General features: G+C 42.1%; 1 non-coding gene across 2 annotated transcripts; it reads left to right on the forward strand.

The window, feature by feature from the left end:
* The first annotated feature begins 12,051 nt into the window (after positions 1–12,051).
* On the forward strand, positions 12,052–22,646 carry LOC110438634 (uncharacterized). 2 transcript variants are annotated; one of them, XR_012402331.1, is made up of 6 exons: positions 12,326–14,261; positions 20,409–20,553; positions 20,698–20,890; positions 21,028–21,168; positions 22,150–22,184; positions 22,295–22,646. It is a non-coding gene; the product is annotated as an uncharacterized protein (transcript). The 2 variants fall into 2 exon arrangements; XR_012402330.1 differs by lacking the exon at positions 22,150–22,184 and having other exon boundaries at positions 12,052–14,261; positions 21,004–21,168.
* Positions 22,647–23,104: the final 458 nt, after the last annotated feature.

The following is a 23,104-nucleotide window of genomic DNA, read 5'->3' on the forward strand; positions in this document are numbered from 1 at the left end:
TCAAAATAACAAATCATTTTTTACAGTGTATTAACACGACTAACCAAACCTCTTGCAAAATTCAAGTACTGAAAAGCTTCAGATTGGCGAGCATGGCTTCTGTTTTACAGCTTGCCAGTCCTGAAGGGTGTCCTCAGGACAAGTTACGTGAAGCACCTTCTGGTGTCAGCAGTATTTCTTCTTCTGAATGAGAACATTACCATTCAAGACATCAACAAAGCAGATAACATGCTTTTTGAGTTTGTGATAATGTTTCAATTTGCTGTATGGTGAGGCATCTATGTTATTCAATGTGCATTTGCTAACTCACCTTGCAAAATCAGTAAAATTGTGGGGGCCACTCTGGGCTCATTCAGCATTTGTTTTTGAAACTGAAATGGGGGTCTGTTAAAACTAGTGCATGGAACAAACTATGTTGCTCAGCAAATTGCCAACAAATTACTTTTGTACAGAGCAATACCACTCTTTGCTACAAGATATGCAGTTAGTGAGTAAGTGAAGGAGTTCTGGTTTGATATGACAAACAATCAAAGAGTAAAGAGTTTCACAAAATTCCAAGACACTACTGTTCTGAATAGCGTCAGAGTGGCAGAGACTACAGAAGTTGAAAAACAAGCTTTCATTTCTGCACAGCAACGTGCACCAGATGAAATGGTAGTGCACAAGAGAATGGTGCACAAAGGATTAATTTACACCAGCATAAATTACAGCCTTAGTAAGAGACGCAAAGATGAGTGATGGTGTTCATGGAGAAATAAAAAATATGCTATCCTTTCATTCAGAAAGAGGTACAGAGATTGCCGTCCTTGTCAAAAAGCTTCATACAGCTTCCTTCTTTCCTTTGTCACAAGGTTATGGGTCAGTGTCACACATCAGACTTGTATGTGGAAGCCTTTCTTCACCAGTGTGTCTAGTTTCAGCAGACAGGCTAGAGCAGAAATGTTTAGTTTTAAAAACAGGTGATCAAGCATACATTTGTGATTTGTGAAATGCCTATGAGAGAGACTAATCTTAATCACTGATGGTCATTTGAGTTTCTTGCTTTTTACCTGAAGTAATTTTAAACACAAACTACTAGCTAAAACTATTAATAGCTACAGTTTAGATTAGCTTCTTGCATTCATTAGGGATATTTGGATTCCTCTTTAGGAAACAGGATTGACTGTTGAACAAATTGTGTTCACATAAGTGATTGTATGATGGGGTGAGTTTTGGGCAATAATAGTAAGAAAACCCTCTCTGTTCAAAGATGATTTACGGCTTTGAGTGTCAATGTCTTCCTAGATCCTTATTCACTCGTCTGCTGACAACTAGTTGTTGATTTGAAATTACTTTGTCCATTTTGCAGAAGATACAGTGATTAGCTTTGCTTGGAAGGTCTCAAACTGCAAGTCTGTTTCTAGATGATTGTTGATCCTCTTCTTCAGGGTCTTTCTGCTGTCACTGCTGTTGTGTTTCTCAATGGTGTCACGTGATGTCACATTCTCGTCTTTCTCTCAAAGGAGGTTTTGCCTTGTTTGAACTCTCAACTGAGATTTTAAGACATTAAATGTTTTGTAGATGTAAGACATTTTCTAGATGTTTTGACAGTCAACCTTGTTGTGCAGTTGCCAAATAGTACCAAACATTGATATGTGTTGGTGCTTAAATTATGAAAATGTAAGATACCAACATTTTTCACTTGCATTTCAGTTCAGTTTCCTTTATTTGTCATTCACATGAGATGTAATGCAGAACAAACTTCTTGCACATGCACTCAGCAAGACAGTTAATTTACAAATATTTATTATATATTTATTAAATATTTATTTTTTTACACCTTAGCAGCAGAAAACCACTATAAAGCCTACATTTTAAATTAGCTTTTCATTTTTAAATAAAAAAATAAATTAAACGAAGCGAATCACAGAGACGATGAATAAAACGTAAGTCCATTACAATATGTGTGCTCTCAACGCAGAAGTATAAACAGAACGGAGTGACATGACTCCCTATGCTGTAGGGAAAGAAAAATCAGCCTAGAAAATTTTATTATTTCGGCACATAGAATTGTAAACAAATTATTTGTACTGTTTCATTCACTGTGCTATGAGTTTACCAACTATGACGACTTGTGCTGCTAAGAAACACGCAAATATGAAAAGGGTCCATACAAGTGTGTTTGTTTGTGCGTGCATGTGTAAGATTTATTACCTTACTCGTAACTTGTGCTCATGATTTAATTTTTCCCTGAGTGCTGCCCTGATAAATTTTACTGGTACGTCTGGAAACGTTTTCTGTACTGTGTCTGTACATGCAATTTCACTTATCAGTCATTGACATTTAGCACTGCACCACAATGTTTGTTAAAAGAAAAAGAACAGAAGGACATTTAACTTACCCAAAATGAGCATTACTTTGTCTTGGTCAAGAGCTGGCTTTGCTGCAGTGTGAAGTTTTACAAACTAATTTCGAGAGGAGCACGTTATATGATTGACTGCAGCTGGCCACCCATCTACATTTATTAGTTAGCCAATCAGATCTATCCTAACTCCCTATAAGTAGCCTAGCTAGATTTACTCCCTTATCTTCGTTTTCCGAAGAAACCCCCCATCCACCCCTTTCTCCTTCTTTCCTCCTTTACCATAGGGGAGCTCTCGAGAACCACCTGATCTCGTACTCCCCTCACATGCTCTATGGACCTGGCGGGAGCCCTGGGCTCAACTATCTCAACTAGCTCAGGGTTCTCTCCCGGGACAGCATGCAAAACCTGCTAACAGTTGTCAAACAGTATCTAAGTGTGAACTCTTGAAGCCTTTATTAGCATTGCTAGCTTTCTCCCAAGTGCTGTCGACTACATACATGCCAGTCAACGACAATGAGTAGGCAAAAGGAAAAGAAATACACTCAAACATCCATTGCAAAATTAAATGTTACATTGTTGAAATAAAAGAATGATACAGCGATAGAGCTACCATCACACACTTCTCAGAGCTCACCAGAGCTGAACTGAGCTCCATACATGTGTGCTTACATCTCAAACAACCACAGAAGAAGTCATCTTAAAGGGGACATGATATAGGAAAGTACCTGTATTAAAATAAGCACTGTCCTTATAAATAAATTGTATAGTTGCAAACTATTCAAAAGAGAAAGATAGACTTAGAATATCACTTGACAGTTTAATAATGATTTGATCAGATTTAGTTAGAAAACACGCAGTTTTAATCATCTAAGCAAGGGCTTATTATGCGGTCCTGGCGCCATCTTGTGGATAGACAACGTCAACCGTTTTTGACTAATGGACGCAGACACACTATCTCTCAGAAATTATAAATATACTATCCTTATAAATAAACTGCATAGTTGCAATCTAAACAACTACATTCTCGACTAAAATAGCCTCAAAAGTACATTATGTTGCCCAACAGCAGGAATATTTGTCAAACTGTAGAGCGTCCTCTGCTTGTATGTGGGCAGAGTAATACACAAGGGTAAAGAGGCTGGACGAACACTGGTATTTGCAGAATATCATATGGCTATCAGCCAATCAGATTTAAGAACCAGACAGAACCGTTGAATATAGGAAAACATTTTCAATGATAGTGGTGACGATTACACCAAATCTAATAGAATCTCTCCTGATGCTCATGTGAGAATACATATTTTTCTTAGTTAATCATTTCTAAATGATTCTTCTTTATTGTCATACACACATTAACAAGTTTTCAATTCTTTGTTTCCATGTAACCATACGTATATCACAGGAATACCTTTCTGATGATGAAAATTAAGTTGTTAGCGATGCTGATGGGAACTTTTCAGAGGTTGATGTGAGAATTAATTTATTTTTTATTTAAACTCCAAGTACTGTCTTTTTGGGGGAAAAAAAAAAAAACATGCTATGTTTATATTGCAAACATGTGCTTTTGTTATGCACCTTGTCCTATAGGAAAGCTTTTCTGCTGATGAGGGTGATGTTTTCAGCACAGCTTATGAGAACTTTCCAGAGACCCATGTGAGAACATTGTTTATTTATCTAGATTTTCTTGTCTTAAAGTTTATTTGAAGCACATTTCTTTATGTGTCAGCAAGTAATTATTCCAATATCTTTTTAGATGCTCAGAAACAACAGTGCTGTTTGTGAGGGAAGCACAGAAGAAAGAAAGAGGGAAAAAATATATCCAAATGCCAAAATCACCTGTGAAGAAAGAATCCCTACTGTGCATACTTGCCTACCATCTCAGGCATACAACATCAAAAGTGGCTTTGAGTGACTAGTTAAATCTTATCAATCTCCACTGTCCTGATTTAACCAATGGCGTACCTGATAGTTTATACAAGTTTATCAAATCCTTTCACTGTGACACTTTTGAAGTCCAGTATATTTGCCCATCCTGCCAATATTTCTTTGGTAATGAAATCCCTACCCATTGTGCTTTATGTGATGTTGTCCTAGGGAACACTGAAAACTTGATAAAATCTGGCTCTGTCTTTATGAAGCTATCTTTTTCAGATCAAATACGGGGTAAATTTAAGGATGCAGATTTTACTGCAGTCTTTGGATTACAAAGTGCAACTCACAAAATGTTGAAGACATATTCGATGGCACTATGTACAAATCAATTAGTGTACTAAATGACCCAAAACTGGCAAATATTTCAGTGTCATGGAATGTCGATGGTGTTCCAATTTTCAAGTCTTCTCCTTTTTACATCTGGCCACTTCAGATCACGATCAACGAACTCTCCCCTAATTTGAGGGCAAAGCATGTCATTCTTGGTGGACTGTGGTTTGGGCCTAGAAAGCCAGAAATGAATTCATTTCTAAAGCCATTTGTAAATGAGCTTCAAAGTCTTGAAAACCAAGGGTTGTCTTGTCAGTGGAAGGGAAAAACCACAGTAGTACGTGTTTACAGTTTGCTTTGCATTTGTGACTCTGTGGCTCGTTGTGCTGTACAAAATGGTGAGCATGGTTGTAACTGGTGTTACCAAAAGGGTGACATTGTTAAAAAGGGTAATGGGTTTACAAGTGTGTATCTTTTACAGTCAGTGGAGCTAGAGCTGAGGACGCATGAAGAACATACTAAAGATACTCAGCTAGCTGTTGATTCAAAAACAAGCATATACGGAGTAAAAGGCCCATATCTCCTCTAAGGGTGCTGATGTTTTTTAACATGGTTACTGGGTTTGCATATGATTACATGGATGGCATATTACTAGGTGTTTGTCGCCAACTGACTACTCTATGGTTTGATATCAGATACCATGCAGAGGCTTGGTATATTGGGAGAGAAACTGAACAAGTTGAAAGAAGGTTGCTTGCCATTCAACCACCCGCAAGTATAGATCAAGGCGCAAGTACCGCCACGTTCAATTTCTTTGCGTAAATATTGGAAAGCTTCTGAATATAGACACTTCCTCTTATTTTACCGCCTTCCCTGTTTGTTTGACATCTTGCCCCAAAGATATCTTGACCATTTGCTACTACTAGTACAGGCCACATACATTCTCCTTCAAGATTTAATTTCCCCCCAAAACATTGACACAGCTGATGCCCTTCTAAAAGCATTTGTGGGCCATTTTGAATCTCTATATGCTAAGTGCCATGTGTCTTTTAATGTCCACATACTTGTACATGCAGCAGCATCTGTAAAACATTGGGGTCCTTTATGGAGTCACAGTGCATTCTTATATGAAACTCAGAATGGACACTTACAGAAACTCTTTCATGGCATGCAAGCTGTAGCAGAATAAATTGTTAACATGTTCAACCTTTATCAGCATGTTCCACGACTCATAGCTGCTGTATTTAAAGATGAACAAACACAACAAAACAAAAGTTTTGTTGAAAAAATGTTAGGAGGCAGCAAAATTGTGACAAAAAATCTTGGTAGGTCTAGCGTGATGTTTCTTGGGTGTCCACATGTACGACAGCCAACCCCAAGAGAGTCTTATCTCCTTCAGTACTCAGGTTTTAGTGCAAACAAAGCCTTCAGTTATTAAACTTGAGACCTTGGAGCACTTTGAAAGTTTTTAGAGGAACTCAAATTCCAAAAAAGAGGTACTGTAAAATCTGTAAACTTATAAAATGGTTCTCGGTGGATCTTTATTTTAAAAGCCAGCACTTAAAGGATCCAAAATATTTTGTGACAATCAAATAGGACAACGGGAGACTAGAAAATGATGAGATACATGTTTACTTAAATATTTACTTAGTTATTTTTGCTTCTAATGGTATGACATTTTGTGTTTATTGTGCTTACTGAAGTCTAAATGTTTAAAAAATATATTAAACTTACTTAAAATCAGAAACTGACTGAAAAATATGAAAATGTTATTCTGGAGCCACAACAGAGAACAAAAAAAAAAAAAAAAGATGTACAAGCACATACAATTATGAGGATAATTATTATATAGAGGACTGAAAAACCTCATTAGACAATTGAATTTTTAAGCTTAAAACATTAATAATAACACATGCAGCAGCATTAATAATAATAATTAATTAATATTAATAATTATTAAATAATAATTATTATTTATTATTTGTAGTAGTAGTAGTAGTTGTGGTGGTGGTGGTAGGCTATTATAAAATAGGCCTAATACCAGACCTCCAAAACTCACTCATAAAAATAGTTAATATGTTACTGAACTTAAATAGCCTATAAGCTATGGGCACTGGTTTATTAGTAATAAACAAATATTCATTCAGTCTGTTTTGACAAACCAACAATTTTAATTAATGCAGCATTTTGTGCATTTTTAATTTCCTGAATTAAATGTTTTGTCATCTGTTTCATCACATACTGCATAAAATGTATAATAGATAAATTAAATATAATTAATTGTGTTACTAATGTGGCTAATACTACGCGCAATGGGACCTTTTAATCATTGTGCACGCGCATACTGCAAGAGCGCTTTTAAACAGCGCTTTTGTAACGGCTCCTCTCCTCCCCTTCACGGCGGTCGTCACCTCTAACTTACGGAAGGTGAGTAAGTTCCCAAAATAAATATACAAACTAGATACTATTTGCACACAAATTTCTACCCTTACACAAATAAATATGTGGTGCAACCACTGATATATAAAAATGTAATCAAACTATCCGTTTTGTGAACGTCTGAAGTGATTGCTGTTGTATGAGATTGATTTATTTTGCCATAACAAAGGCTGGATACAAACATACACTATATACATACATGCGTGTGTGTGTGTGTGTGTATAAATACCTCAAATAACACTAGTACTTCACACAAATATAATATATAAACAATTTGTCAGTGAACACAAAAGCTTCCCTGCCTCTGCATGCAACCGTTAATTTTAAAATAAACGTTACAGTACATTCAAATTCATAACATTGCTTATTAATACTACTCGAATTTCGTTAAAACTTTACATCACAAACTGTGATTTTATTATTCTTTTCACATATTTTTTTGTGAGAAAGATTACGTATTTGCTATCATTTGCGTTTGTTTAAGTTTCCTGTGTGACAAATTGTGTCTATGTACTTCAGTTCATTTTTTATTAATTCGCACAACTACATAAAGCCTGCTTCTTTCTCCTCAGAACATCCACCTAGAAATTGTTTAGTGTTCTATCTTGAAGAGCCGTTTGAGTCATCTCAAATGTAAGTAATTTCTTTAAGTAGTCAAACTGGAAATGATAACGTTAACGTTAGGTAACAGCAGCTCGTAAAGTTAGTTTTAGGTCTGATATTCACCGGACATTTGCGCACGGAATTTAAGGGATCATCTGTGAAGTACATCAACAGAACCAAAACGCAAAGTAACGAAAAGAAGAAAAAAGCATTTTAGATTCCAGTAAATGGTTAGCGGCCCGAGTGATTTACTACAGACAACAAGGCTAATATTTACCTCTAACTATACAGTACATAGAAGGCAGAAATAGGCAATATCGCTTGTCATAAGCATACAGTACACATCAGCTAAAGCACTTAAATTTCTATTTATATTTGTACAGTTTCCATTCATATTTGTAGAGTACATGCATATTGAAGAAGACACAAATTATATTTTGATTAAAGCTCACAACCTATAATCATTATGACAACATGGAAGTCAGTGATTTGTCAGTGACTGTTTCAGTTTAACAGATTAAAGAAACTAAAACAGGATTGGAACAAGTTAGAGTTGAGTAAATGATGACAGAAAACATTTTTTGGGTGAACCCTCCCTTTAATGCTTTGTGTTCTTAACCAGAGGTGTGGACTCGAGTCATGTGACTTGGACTCGAGTCAGACTCGAGTCATGAATTTGATGACTTTAGACTCGACTTGACAAAATATAAAAAGACTTGCAACTCGACTTGGACTTGAACATAAATGACTCGGACTTTGACTAGGACTTGCCCCTATTGACTTGTAAAGACTTGCTGCTTCCCATGGAAAGCCCAACGATAAAAAAGTATGTTGACATAGACCGCTCTCTCTCTCTCTCCGTTTATGTGTGCGTGTGTGTGACAGCATGCGCGCGCGCGTGTGTGTGAGCATGCGCGCTTTCGGCATGACGTCCAATCGAAGCACGGTAGATTGTTTTGATTCGACAGTATCCAACGTGACTACTATGAGGCGCGGGAGTGGACAAAAGTCAAGCGAACGCAGAGAGAATTTGAATTTGAACTTGAGATCGAGCCAATACTCGCGTGCCAATACTCGCTCTCTCTCTCTCTCTCTCTCTCTCTCTCTCTCTCTCTCTCTCTCTCTCTCTCTCTCACATACAACATACACCTCTCTCTCTCTCTCTCTCTCTCTCTCTCTCTCTCTCTCTCTCTCTCTCTCTCTCTCTCTCTCTCGTGCATTCAGTCTCTTTGCGTTCGCTTGACTTTTGTTTACGATGGCGTCTCATACCTTTAGTGCTTTTGCTCTCACGGGATCCTGTTAAACTGACCCTTCGCTAAGCCACGCCCAAAAACCGCCACCCACCAATCGCGGCTTACCAATCGTAGCTACTGGCAGAGGCTCTGTCAAGCTTTCGAGCGAGGGAAACAAGCCAAATCGTTGCGCAATTGGATTGTGAAAATCTGACACCCGCTATCCTAAAAGTTTGGACTGGGTGGTGGGATTTTTTCCCTTTTCAAAACCAAAGCCCAAGAGGAGAAATGCCAGCGTGGATCAAGCTGTGTGAGGGGCGGTAAAGGAGTTAACAGCTAAGTTGGTTTTGTTTTCGATATTCACATTCAGTGATAGGTGGCAATAACTCACACTCCTCTTATCCTAAACAGATCTAAACTGTGTTTCTTATAAAAAAACAAAAAACAAAAAAAAAAACAAAGCAGGTTATGCTTCCCAGCGGTCTTTTTCTTTTTTTCCCACTCGATATTATGAGCCAGGGCTCGACAATAAGGACTGCCCGATGGCCCGGGGCCAGCGTGCGAGACAGTCGGGGCAGTGTACAAAATGTTACTGGCTCGATCGGGCCAGCTGCTGCCTTTTTGCCTGCCAGATCGAGCCAGAGCTGCGTGCTGCGACTGTCTGTTAATTGTGTGCAAATACAATCTTACGGTGCTTTCACACATAGACGTTTGTTTCGGAATCTGTCTCGTTTCACCCGTTAGCGCGTTTTTTAGTATTATATCCAGCAGTTGCGCTCGCTTCCGCGCCAAATCAATCAGTCCAAGATCGCCTGAATGAGACGCGGTCTCTGTCCTATTGAGCGTATCGATTGTAGCGAGAAAACAAAACAATGCAACGAACTAACGACCCAGGCTATATCACAGTGTATCATGATCGTGTAATAGCCATATATACGGCTATATAAAGAGGGAATGATGAGCAGGGCGAGATGTCATTCTTACCGGTAAATGCGAAAGTGAAAGCATGCTGAAATATTACCGAGAGCTGTTTATCCAGCCTGATCTCGGTTTATCCGTCAGGAAAATTGACCGAAATTACTATCTGTTAATTTTTCCATATTTTAATCGTATAAAATGTTGTATTAGGCCTGTTGTTTTGTTCATTTCCGCACTGACAGCTCGAAAGAAAGATTTACATTGATCTGATGCAGTATCGGTTCATCTGCTATGTCTCTCTATAATTTAAGCCTAAAATACAGAATTATAGTCAACGTTTCTTTAATAGATTGATTAATTCAATTGTTCGATTTCTACAAAACCTGACAATTGAAATGAGGCTCTGTATATATGAGAAAGTCTGACCTCGATTTGTATTCGGTGACGATGTCTGTGGGTTGTTAAATTAAAGTGCACATTTTCACTTATAAAATATTCTATACACAATACACAAACGTTTGGGGTCAGTGTGATTAAATATGTTAAAATAAGCTTCTTCTGCTCACCAGGGCTGCAATTATTTCATCATAAATACAAATTGTGAAATGTTGCACTATAAAATAACTGTTCAAAAGTAGTTTATCATGTAATTTATTCATTTATTCCAGTGATTTTAAAGATGAGATTTCAGCTTCATTACTCCAGTCACATGATCCTTCAGAAATCACTAATATTAATTATTATTATATTTATTAATGGTAATAGTTATAAAATCAATAATGTCTGGAGTAACTATTTTATTTGAAACTAAATACAATAACAAAGCAGTTATTTAAAATTTTAATAAATATTTAACAATTACACCTTTTTTACATTTATAAATATAGCCTTGATGAACTGAATAGTTTTCCTTAAACATTTTAAAAATTACCGTAAATATATATACAGATTTATTAGCCCCCTTTTGTTTTTTGTTTTTTCTTTTTAAAATATTTCCTAAATGATGTTTAACAAAGCAAAGAAATGTTGATATTTTGTCTGATAATATTTTTTCCTCTGAACAAAATCTTATTTGTTTTATTTTGGCTAGAATAAAAACATTTTTAAAACCATTTTAAGGTAAAATTTATTAGCCTCTTAAGCTATTTGTTTTTCAGACTGTCTACAGAACAAACCATCATTATACAATAACTTGCCTAATTACCCTAACCTGCCTAGTTAACCTAATTACCCTAGTTAAGCCTTTAAATGTCACTTTAAGCTGTATAGAAGTGTCTTGAAGAATATCTAGTAAAATATTATTTACAGTCATCATGACAAAGATAAAATAAATCAGTTATTAGAGATGAGTTATTAAAACTATTATGTTTAGAAATGTGCTGAAAAAATCTGTTCTCTGTTAAATAGAAATTGGGGAAAAAAATAAACAGGGGTGCTAATAATTTAGGGGAACTAATAATTCTGAAATCAACTGTGTGTGTGTGTGTGTGTATACACACACACACACGCACATTCAAATAGCGATTAACTTCTTTTTTTTTTTTTTTGGTGGGGCCAGTGAAAATTTGGGCAGGGCAAGTAAAAATCAGAACCACTGGCCCGATCGGGCCAGTAGAAAAAATCCTTAGCGTTGAACCCTGTGAGCACTGCTTAGTTTAAACCCTCGCTATTGTAACGCATATAAATACATACACTACTATTTGCTGGTAGGAAAAATCTATTTGTTCACTTCTGTTATTTATACTTTGATTTGCATTTCAATTTTTTTTCTTCCACTTAACTGCAAATTTGAATAAAAACTGGATAAAGAGCACACAAACATGCTGACAGTAATAGGTACTGTACACTGTTATGGGTCAATGATGCTAATATTCGGCAAAAATCCATCAGTTTCTTAGGTTATTAGATTATTTTATAATTTCACCTCTCCTGCTGTGCATGAACTATGCTGTTGAATGTTCAGCGTATGAGGTGGCTAGGCTAACCTTGCTTCAATTTTGATAAAATTATTTTCTAATCAGTTGCTATTATGTTGTGAATATACCCCTGTAATGTATACTGCAGTCCTCTTTTGTCTGGCTTTCTCAGATATCTCACCTGTTTGCCAAAAATGACTAATTAAATCCTTGGGAATGTCTGACACCAGCGCATACACACTGTAATAGATGTGCCAGGCATGAAAGCTTGACAGGCGTAGTAGCAACAGTAACTAAGGAGGGCGAGGCTTAGCGAAGGGTTATTCCAAGAATGTTGATATGGTTTCTTTCTTGCTTTACTATTTATTAACAATACACAAAAAACTAAAAGGTTAAGGTAAATTCTTTAATAAATTCTAGTGTTTTTGAGTATTATACTTGTTGTATACTTGTATTATACTTATGTTTTAGGCTAGTATTATTTACGACTTGTTAATGAATGCTTCATAATACAGTAGTATTACCAATAGTGAACAGATAAAATAATACAAAGTGTAGTTTTACTACAGTAAAGTGTAGTGATTTGTAGTATAAAATACCCTATATTGTAAAATAATACAGCACTGTGTAATTTGTTTATATTACACTTGTGTTACCATAGCAACTATAGTATTACCACAACTGATCAATTGAAGTTCTTTACCGTAGGAGGCTACTGTTCAAAACACAGTACATGCCAATATACGTGTTCAGGGGCCCCGTGGCACAGCTTTCCTCAAAATGAAGAGGATGACATGGAAAATGTCCTCCACAATCTCATCAGCAAAGTGGAAGCCAGCAGACACTAGTTTACTTTATTTTAGCTGCCATGATAAAATGAGATTGATAGTGAGATTACAGTAGACTATAATACCTTTTCAAGTGTTTCCTTATTTTTATCACAGTTACATTTCTGCTTGCATTAGTTTTTGTTTAAATGCTTTTAAAATAAAATGTATTCTTTACATCCAACATCTATTCCAGGGGTGCCTTATAGTGGTGTAAACCCCTTTACAAGGGGTGTTACCCCTGTGTAAACTCTAGCCACCCCTGTGGCCAACCCGATATGATTTTGCTGTTGACATTATTTATTTAAATCTACTTACATAAATGCAATACAATGCAATATTTCAATAAATAAATAGCAGCCACTAAATTATTGTGGATTGATTGGTGCCACTGACGTAGCTGGCCTCTTCTGGCCCCCCTTAAGCAAATTTTCAGGGGGGCACCACTGGTCTATTCTCTGTCTTTAAGTGTTTGAAACTGAAAATATCTCATCATATAAAACAACCAAAAATGTTATGGTTTATTAGATTAAACATTTAATATGTAAGTCTATTTTAGTATTTTGGTTATTGTTATTAAACAGTGCAGCAATATGAATCATATCAAAAAGCATGAAAGGAAGAGGGAATACGACACAAATTGTGAGTTTGCATATAAACTCTGAGAGCGCTCAAGAAAATTTGTGTGTGAGCAGTGCATATTTGAGAGCGAGAGAAAATTTGAGAACTCGCAATCAGTTTTGTCCACAAACAGAGGAAATCCGTGCACGAGCATCACACAAGGTAGAGAGCAAAGCTCTTCAACGCTATGTGAAGAAAACAACATTATTGTTTGTATGAAGTAGCCTACTTCATTAACAATATGTGCTACCATTTTACATTGCTGCAAGACAGATTTGCAGCAATATCTTTTTAGCACACACGAGATTCAATTGACAAAATTCCAATTTCACTCAATTTAACTTTGCGGCATATACAGGAGTTGGTCTACTGCTACCACATTGAGGTTATGTAATTTTGGTTAATCACAAGTTGATCACCGAAGACAGAACATACGGGCACAACTAAACTTAATGAATTAGACAGCAGTAGACCTGCAATTTCTGGGTGATGAGGCAAAATGGAGTCTTTTTTTGGTGGAACTCGTTCTTGTGCATTATGGTGTGGAGACGAGACGCAGCACTGTTCAGTACTTTTTCAGAAAATTGCATTTGTATTTTTATATATCTGAGCAATGTTCTTTAATAAAAAAAGGTTTGTTTAATTAATACAGATCTTACAACCATACCTAATCTGTATATATTTTATTTTTCTGTTAAAAAGACTCGAAAAGACTCGAAAATCAAACTGCAGGACTTTGGACTTGACTTGAGACTTGTTGCCTTTGACTCGGGACTTGACTCGGGACTTGCCTGTCTTGACTCGGGACTTGACTCGGGACTTGAGGGCAATGAATTGAGACTTACTTGTGACTTGCCAAACAATGACTTGGTCCCACCTCTGTTCTTAACTACAGTTCTTATTAATATGGTACAATTCACTTACTATGTACATAAATGTACATACATTGTACTTTTGTTTAATAATTTGCATGTAATTACATCTGTAGTTAATTTCTGTAATTCAAAGGCCTCTTAAAGTAAATATACAAAAACAATATTTGACTTTCATGCTTTCATTCATTTCAGAGCGTATGGGTGTTCCCCAGTGACCTTCTTGCTGTGAACGTGCTACCCACTGCGCCACCATGCAGCCTACATATCATGTCATGATTATAAAGGTTTTTATGAATTATGAACAAACACCCCTTCAAGTAAAGGGTTTCCAATCTTTCCTTTTAATACTGCTACTGCTATTAGATGTTTTGTTCCCCTTCGGGGGGAACTTCAGCACTATAAGTGGATTTGATTTGTAAAATCCACGCATTGGGAGGTTCGGTTCAGAAGCTACTCGTCTGAAAGAGTATTGAACGGGCCAATTAAGAATGAATTGGCAGCGCAAGCCTGCGCAGGTGAGAGGCATAAGCAATCAACTGAGTATATAAGCTCACCTGGCGCCAGCAGACGCTATCCTTTTCGCTTCAGAGACTTTCTGATCGAGTCGATGAGGGTTCCTCCTGCTGTGACCAGCGATTCTGAGCGAACGAGAGCATTCTCCCGGTCCAGAGTGTGTACACGCAGTGGCAGACGGTCGAGCTGGGTTTCTCCCTTGCCTGGCGTTCTTTGGGTCCGGTCCTCCAGAGCGGTGCGTATAAAGTTGCAAACTTCACAGAAAGAGCAACACAGTCGTGCAGCACGTCCTTATCAGGACGGCGCTCCGACTGTGCGTTTCTGGATGCGGTGGTTTCCTGTCCTCGGATGATGGGCGCGGGCACTGCGTTACATGTCTGGGGGTCCAGCATGTTAATGCGCTGCTCGCGGGCAGTTCATGTCGTCATTGCGATGCCATGACTGTTGCGCAAGATCGCGGTTAGCCTTTGCAAAAGGGTGAACCACCCCAGTTGTCCCCTGCTCTGCAGCGGGCACTCGGGCAGATCTGAGGGTTTCAGCGAGAGATAATCCGTCGCCCACGGGCCCGCGGACCTCCCGCTCCTCTAAGCGCTCCATCCAAGCTTCGGGCGGGGGAAGCGATCCGTCTAACAGATGGTAGCCCTTACGCCCGATGACACCGGAGACCAGATGTCCACCGCGGCATCGGAGGGTGGGCTTTCATTGTCCGATGATGATCCAGACCCGCTCGCCCCCTTCGGGCTGGTGAGCGCTGTCACTACGGATCCTGAAACGGACATGTTAGCCGTGCTTTCCCGGGCTGCTTCGGCCGTGGGTTGGAGATGGTTTATCCCCCAGCTCCGCGGCCGGACCGACTAGAGGGGCGTTCCCTTCTTCCCGGAGGTGCACAGTAGGCTCACGCGGTCTTGTAAAGCACTTTTTTTCTGCTCGTGCTGCGTGTTCCTCCACCCTAACCACTCTTGACGGTGAAACAGCCAGGGGGTATGTGGCGATTCCTCAGGTTGAGTGCGCGATGGCGGTAAATCCGCGCGGCGCCTCTTCTTGGCGGGGTCCGCCTCGTCTCCCATCCAAAGCCTGTAAGTTATCTACCTCCCTCGGAGCTAGAGCTTACATAGCTGCGGGCCAGGCTGCTTCCGCCTTGCATGCGATAGCCACCTACCAGCGCTACCAAGCGCAGGCGCTGGCCGAGCTGCACGAGGGTGGGTCCAACCCAGGCTTACGAGCTTCGCACCGCCGCCGACTTAGCTCTTCGGACTACTGAGTCCGCTGCGTGTGCGTTGGGGAGGACGATGTCCACATTAGTGGTCCAGGAGCGCCACCCCTGGCTGATATGCGCAAAGTCGACAAAGTCCGCTTTCTTGACTTCCCCATATCCCCAGCCAGGTTCGGCGACACTGTCTGTGAATTCACCCAGGAATTCAAGGCGGTGAGAGAGCAGTTGGTGGGTGATGTCTTATCGGCGGTCCGTAGCCCGCTCCGCCCGCCGTGCCATTCATACCTGCTCCTCGCCGAAGGCGCCCGCCTACGAGAGCTGCTCCGCCCCCGCACACGCCTCAGGCGAAGCGAGCGCGTCGGGCACCTCGGAAGCAGGCAGCCCCCCTGCCCAGAACGCCGCTAAGTCCGGCAACGGACCGCGAAGCGCCCCTGGGACAGGCCATCTGGAGAAGAGGGAACTTGCTCTTTCCCCGCTGGAGGGCGGGGCCCCATTTCCAACGGCACTTTTTACTGCCATGAAAACATTATGAAAGGGCACTTTTCACTTCCCCAGATGTGACAGCCCGAAATCTGCCAGTCTGGGACGCTATGCTTTCTAGCTTGCAGATTCGGTGCGTTTCGCCAGTGGCTCACGAGCGCTGGGAGGACGGTCTCCTTTCTCCCACCCCTCGAGCCTCCCCTCCGGAGCTCGGGTTTGGAGTGAGAGCAAATATCTCACCTCCAGCTTTTCCGTGGGACCCGCGAGCTTCCCGGATCAGCACACCCACTCCGCGCTGCCCCACTGCTGGTACGTCAGCGATTGTAGCGATGAGTCCATTAGCGAGAGCTCTGCCTGCCTGGTTAGCGCGGGCCAGCTCTTCGCGGTGGCTCATACGCACAATCAGACTCGGCTATGCGATTCAGTTCGCGAAACGGCCCCCCAAGTCACGGGTGTGTATTCACCAGGGTCAGCCCCCTGTCCGCCCCTGTCTTGCGAGAGGAGATTGCTGTCCTCCTGGCGAAGGATGCAATCGAGCCGCTCCCTCCAGCCGAGATGGAGAGTGGGTTTTACAGCCCACGCTTCATCGTGCCCAAAAAGAGCGGTGGGTCACGGCCAATCCTAGATCTGCGCGTTTTGAACCGCTGCCTGCACAAGCTGCCGTTCAGAATGCTCACGCAGAAGCGCATCCTCCGGTGCGTTCGTCCTCTGGGTTGGTCTGCAGCATTAGACCTGATGGACGCGTATTTCCATGTCTCCACTCTTCCTCGCCACCGACAGTTTCTGCGGTTTGCGTTTGAAGGTCGAGCTTGGCAATACAAAGCCCTCCCCTTCGGGCTCTCTCTGTCTCCGCGGGTCCTCACCAAGCCCGCGGAGGGTGCCTCAGCGCCCCTTCGGCTCGCGGGCATCTGCATACTCAATTTCTTTACGACTGGCTGATTTTTGCCCTCTCTCGGAGCAGTTGATTATGCACAGAGACAAAGTGCTCTGGCACTTCCACCTGTGGGGGTTTCAGGTCAACCGAGAAAAGAGCAAACTCGCCCCCGTGCAGAGGATCTCTTCTCTCGGGCTGGAGCTGGACTCGGTCACCATGGCAGCGCGCCTCTCCGGAGAGCGCGCTCAGCTGATGCTGTACTGTCTGAGAGAGCTCGACAGTAAAATAGTGGTCCCACTGAAACTATTTCAGAGGCTCCTGGGGCATATGGCATCCGCAGCCGCTTCATGCCGCTCGGATTATTCTATATGAGACCACTTCAGCACTGGCTTCACGATCGAGTCCCCAGACGCGCATGGCACGCGCGCGCACACCGAGTCTCTGTTACTGCGCTGTGTGGCCGCGCCCTCAGCCCTTGGAGCGACCCCTCGTTCCTACAGGCCTGGGTGTCTCTAGAACAGGCGTCCAGTCTTGTTGTCGTTTCAGCAGACACTTCCAACACGGGCTGGGGGGCTGTGCGTTGCGGGCATGCGGCTGCGGACCTGTGGAAAGGTACCCAGTTGCATTGGCATATCGCCTGGAGCTGTTGGCAGTGTTCCTCGCTCTCCACCGCTTTTTTCCGGTGCTGGAGCGGCAACACGTGCTGGTCAGGACGGACAGTACGGCGGCGGTGGCGTATATCAGCCGTATAGGGGGTATGCGCTCTCGCCGCATGTCTCAGCTCGCCCGCCGTCTGCTCCTCTGGAGTCATCCGCGGCTGAAATCGCTGCACACCATTCATATTAAGGCAAGCTCAACCGTGCAGCCGATGCGCTCTCACGGCAGCCTTGCGTCCTGGAGAATGGAGACTCCACCCCGAGTCTGTTCAGCTGATATGGGCGCGATTCGGGGAAGCCCAGATCGATCTGTTGCTTCCCCCGAGATCGCTCATTGCTAGTTGTTCTTTCCCTGACCGAGTGCTCTCGGCACGGATGCACTGGCTTACAGCTGGCCTCGGGGCACGCGCAAATACGCGTTTCCCCCAGTGAGCCTGCTCGCGCAGTTACTGTGCAAGGTCAGGAAGAGGACGAGGAACAGGTTGCTGGTTGCGCCCCTCTGGCTCAACCGGACCTGGATGTCAGAGCTCTCCCTCGCGATAGCCCTCCCCTGGCAGTCCCTTCGAGAGAGCACCTACTCTCTCAGGGACAGGGCACCACCTGGCACCCTCGCCGATCTTTGAAGAGATTTTAGACGCGAGGAAGACTTAGGTAACCTCCGATTGCGGTGGCTAATACCGTCACTCGGGCTAGAGCCCCCTCCCCGAGCGCGCCTATGCCCTGACGTGGAGTCTATTCACTGAATGGTGTGTCTCTCGCTGAGAAGACCCCCGTAATTTGCCAGATCAGCGTTGTGCTTTCTTTACGCCGAGAGAAGCTGGAGAGCAGGCTGTCGCCCTCCACACTCAAGGTTACGTGGCTGCCATCTCCGCTCTCATAACGCGGTGGCTGGCAGCACCGTGGGAACGCATAACCTCATCATCCGGTTCCTCAGGGGCGTTAAGCGAATTAATCCATCCCGCCCCCTCTCATGCCCTCTTAGGATCTCGCCCTCGCTACACAAGCCGCGCAGATCCCTTCGATCCTCGACTCAGTATCTTTCTGTCCCTGAAGACAGCTCTGCTGGTCGCGTTGATATCGATTAGAGGGTCGGGGACCCGGAGGCATTTTTCGGTCAGTGACTCGTGCCTGTAATTGGGCTGGCTTCTCTCACGTCCTGAGACCCCGCCCGCGATATGTGCCCAAGGTTCCTACCACTCCGTTTTAATACGAGGTAGTGAGCCTGCAAGCGCTGCCCTCGGAGGAGGCAGACCCAGCCCTTCTTTATTGTCCAGTTCGCGTTTTGCGTATTATCCGGACCGCACTCAGAGTTTAGATCATCTGAGCAGCTCTTCGTCTGTTATAACGGTCGGCAGCAGGGAAGTGCCGTACCGAAATAAGTTCCCACTAGATTGTGGATGCCTTTCTTTCACTATCAGAGCCGAGATAAGCCGCGTCCCCCGAGAGCGCGTGCGCACTCCACTCGGAGTTTCGCATCCTCTCGAGCGCGCGCACGCGGCGCCCCTCTAACAGACTTCTGTAGAGCTGCGGGCTGGGTGACACCCAACACATTTGCAAGGTTTTACAATCTGCGAGTGGAGCCGGTTTCCTCAAGGGTATTAGGTAACCCTTGGTGATTGAGGAAACAATTCGGTAGGGTGTTGAAACACGCTTGCTGCGCCATTTTCCCTAACACGGAGATACGTGCGCCTTTTTATCTGTCAGTAAAGTTCCCCGTCAGGTGAGCCCTGCAGATTCCTCCGTGGCCCCCAGCACTGACTCAGCGGAGGAGTCACTTGCTGGCCCACTACGTTGTAGGTCTGCCCGCTGGTCAGCCCGCGTTTTGGGTAAAGGTGCCTGCTATGCGTGGTCCCCACTAGGCGATCCCATATGCTTATTCCGCCACGGTTAAGTCCCCCCCCTGGGCGGACCCGTGTCTTCCCTCCCCGCTAACCACTCTTTTGCTATGCGTACTCCCCCTTTTTAGGGCTAGTCCATATGTAAATTCTGCCATCTATCCCCCCTTGGGTAACGGATGGCCTCCGCAGCGTCCTCCCTATCGGGATTGCACGCTTCCCAACGTACTGTCGTATTTTCCTAGAATTATCTAGATGCTCACGACTTCCCAAAAAATATATCTAAATCCGTAAAACTTCTGTTGAAGTAGGATAAATTAGGGCCAGGGACACGTTGGAGGACCGCGCCCCCCATGATGCGGGTGCGTCACGCTTGCTTGACTATCTCCTCATCGGGGGTGTTGGTAAGGTGCAGTCATTATGGCGCTTTCAATGGGCTCCCAATGCGTGGATTTTACAAATCAAATCCACTTATAGTGCTGAAGTTCCCCCCGAAGGGGAACGTTCGAGGTTACTAAAGTAACCCTTCGTTCCCCGAGGAGGGGAACGGAAGCACTATACTCCGTCGCCATAATGACTGTCCCTTAGCTGTTGAAAGTCTCTTCAGCTTAAAAAGGATAGCGTCTGCTGGCGCCAGGTGAGCTTATATACTCAGTTGATTGCTTATGCCTCTCACCTGCGCAGGCTTGCGCTGCCAATTCATTCTTAATTGGCCCGTTCAATACTCTTTCAGACGAGTAGCTTCTGAACCGAACCTCCCAATGCGTGGATTTTACAAATCAAATCCACTTATAGTGCTTCCGTTCCCCTCCTCGGGGAACGAAGGGTTACTTTAGTAACCTCGAACGTTTTGCTTGCAGGATTCTTGGCATGGAATGATAAATAATAAATTAAAAAAAGAACGAAAGCCTCTTGTTGACAGGAATTTCATCAATGAGCCAGGACAATATTTCAGAAAAGGAAAAAAAACAAAGCCTGGCTGAAAATGTTACTACAATTGTAGATGTAAGTTTAATACACTTGCATTTAAAATGTTCTTCTTAGCACTTTATAACACTTAAAATTTTGAGTTGTGCGTTATATCTATGTATAGTGCTTTTCCCTCTCTTACTTATGACTGCAATTACAACAGTTTTTTCTTTTGCTTAGATGACTACAACGGATGAATTTAGTATTAACCAGCACATCATCAAGACGAAGGCAGAGTGTGAAAAAACCCCCGAACATTTTCATGCTCGAGGATAAAATGAAGAGAACTGAGACGGAGAGAGAGGTCTTCATAAAAGAGAGGACCACTCAAGAAGTTCTAAATCAGTACCCTGCCTTGCGCTTGCCGGCAATTGTAAGAAGCTTAATAATATGCTTAACAGTGTATTTTAAGCATTTAAAGATTTTTAGAAACATCCATGGCAAAATAAGTTTAAATTACATCTTTACCTGATCATTTTTTTAAAGAAATGAAATCAAAATCTACCATAGATGTAGACAGGAGAATACTGACTGGATTTGGGACCAGGGCAGAGAAAATACTCACTGAGGTACAAAGAAGAGGTGTGGCAAATGAAATACTGACCATGTACAACAATGCACTAAAATCACATGTAGAAGAGGCACATAAAGGTAAGCACTATTATCACTATTATTATTTTAATCTTAGTATGTAGTAACCAAATCATTAATAATTTAATTAGCAGAGTAATAGCAGTTTTGCATATAAAATATTGAAATGTCCACAACATTGTGAAGCACATCACCCCAAAAGTGGCTTAATAATATTTAGCTCTAGTGACTGGGCAGGCCATTGGCGATGAACTTCACTTTCATGTTCATCAAACCACTCTGTCACAATCTTGCTGTGTGCATTGGGGTATAATTATCCTAATACATGGCACCACCTTCAGGATACAATGTTTGACCCATTGGGTGCACATGGTCCTCCAGAATGAGTCGACGATAGTCCTTGGCAGTTACCCAGCACCCATCTACCACAAATACGAATGCCATGATATTGCAGCCCAAACCATCACTGATGCTTCATTATGGGCATCAACATTCTGGGCGCTACTTTGGGGCTTCTCCACACCATAACTCACCCTGACTGTGGGAAAGACAGTGAAGGTGGACTCATCAGAGAACAAGGTTTCACGTTGTCCACAGCCCAAAATTTTCACTGCTGTCATCACTGAAACCAGCGTTTGACATTGGCACGAGTGACAAAAGGCTTGGCTATAGCAGCTGGCCATATATTAACCCTGTGGTGCTCCAGACCAACAGTTTTATTGTGACAGGAGAGTTGAGGTGCACATTTCATTCTGCAGTGAGTCAGGCAGCTGTGGTTTTGTTTTTTAGATCTAGGTTCGCACTTAGACATCCCTTTCAGACTGCTCCCTTTTGCGTTCACTGCTGCTCCTGTTGGATGTGGTTCTTCTTCTTGGTGGTTTGCCAATATTAGTCTGATTACTGTGGCTCTTTATCATGACAAATACTTTCAAAGCCATCAAACCTCCAACTTTAATTTGGCCAGTGTTTCAGTTTCATTGTCTAATCACTGTGTGTATAATATAATTGTATAAATGTAGATTTTTATGTGGGTTTCTTCAGTAGTGCCCTGCAGAAAAACATCATAAACCGAAAATGTAACGTGTATTTTTTTAAAGTCTACCAAATACTAATTTTCTATACTAATTAATTACAATACTAATATATTTTCTATGCTAATTTGTTGGACTTATGGTCTTTGTTGCAGTTCTTGTGTTGCCATACCTGCTCCACGAAGATCCATCAGGACTTTATGTTATAAATGAGATATGTTTAGTCCCACCCTCCTTGTTAACCCATTATTAGTTAATTATGTTCATCTGTTTGTGTTAATTTCCTAAAGTTTATAAACCCCTTATGTTTGCTGTCCTGTGCCAGTTTGTCATCACATGTTGTTGATTGAAGTCTTGTCCTGTCGTGTTTCCAGTCCTGATCCTTGCCAGCCTGCCCAGTCCAGTTTGTTTGTGTATGTATTTGTTTTGTTAATGTTTTCCCCCTCGGGGTAGTTTATTTTGCATTTTTTTATGTTTATCATTTAATAAATTTCCCATTTTCCTGCACTTGAGTCCTCGCTCCTTTTTCCCCATTTCCCCTCACCAACCCTGACACATAACTGTTAACATAGTTAATATATAAAACACACAGCAAGAATGTCCACTTTTGTGTATTTTTGTGTTTACTAACAATAAAAACAATATTTAAGAAGTTGTAAATGCATTTTATGTTAACTGACATCACGTAGTGGGCATTGAAGCTTTTACGGTTCCACTAACCAATGGAATTACAGGTGGGTATGACTGAATGTGCAGCTCCGCCCCAGATTCATTCCCGCCCAGATCTGTAGGCTGCAGACAGGGGCTTCTCCAGGAGACAGGTAAATTTGGTTAGCTCTGGATGGTTGTGATTCTGGCTTGAGTCTGGTATGAAGAGTCTCTTCAGAATCATGAATATTACTAAAAGTAATAGAAGTTCAGTTGCCTTGTGGATTAGGCCATCTGTGATGTCCCTTAGCCAGGTT

The sequence above is a fragment of the Danio rerio genome, chromosome 4, assembly GCF_049306965.1.
Source record: "Danio rerio strain Tuebingen ecotype United States chromosome 4, GRCz12tu, whole genome shotgun sequence".
Lineage (NCBI taxonomy): Eukaryota > Metazoa > Chordata > Actinopteri > Cypriniformes > Danionidae > Danio > Danio rerio.